Source organism: Eimeria mitis, genomic scaffold (genome assembly GCF_000499745.2).
Source record: "Eimeria mitis Houghton genomic scaffold, Emh_scaff2904, whole genome shotgun sequence".
Taxonomy (NCBI): Eukaryota; Apicomplexa; class Conoidasida; order Eucoccidiorida; family Eimeriidae; genus Eimeria; species Eimeria mitis.
The window spans coordinates 3,406-3,756 of record NW_013571244.1 but is presented as its reverse complement, the minus strand read 5'-3'; positions in this window follow the sequence as shown (position 1 = coordinate 3,756).

Sequence of the window (351 nt, the reverse complement as noted above, 5' to 3'; positions counted from 1 at the left end):
AAAAAAAAAAAAAAAAAAAAAAAAAAAGAAAAAAAAGAAAACGAACAAAATATACGGCTGCAACACACGGCAGATGGGGCCCCCCAAACCCTAAACCCTAAACCCTAAACCCTAAACCCTAAACCCTAAACCCTAAACCCTCGTTGATGAGAGTAAGGGGCTGCAGCTGCTAACACTAAAACACATTTCTCTTTCTTTTTCTTTTCTATAGTTTAAACATAAGGGTTTAGGGTTTAGGGTTTAGGGTTTAGGGTTTAGGGTTTAGGGTTTAGCGTCGAGACCCGACAATCGGCAGCGGCTGGTTCGTGCTGCTGCTGCTGCTGCTGCTGCTGCTGCTATTCCTGTTTCTGC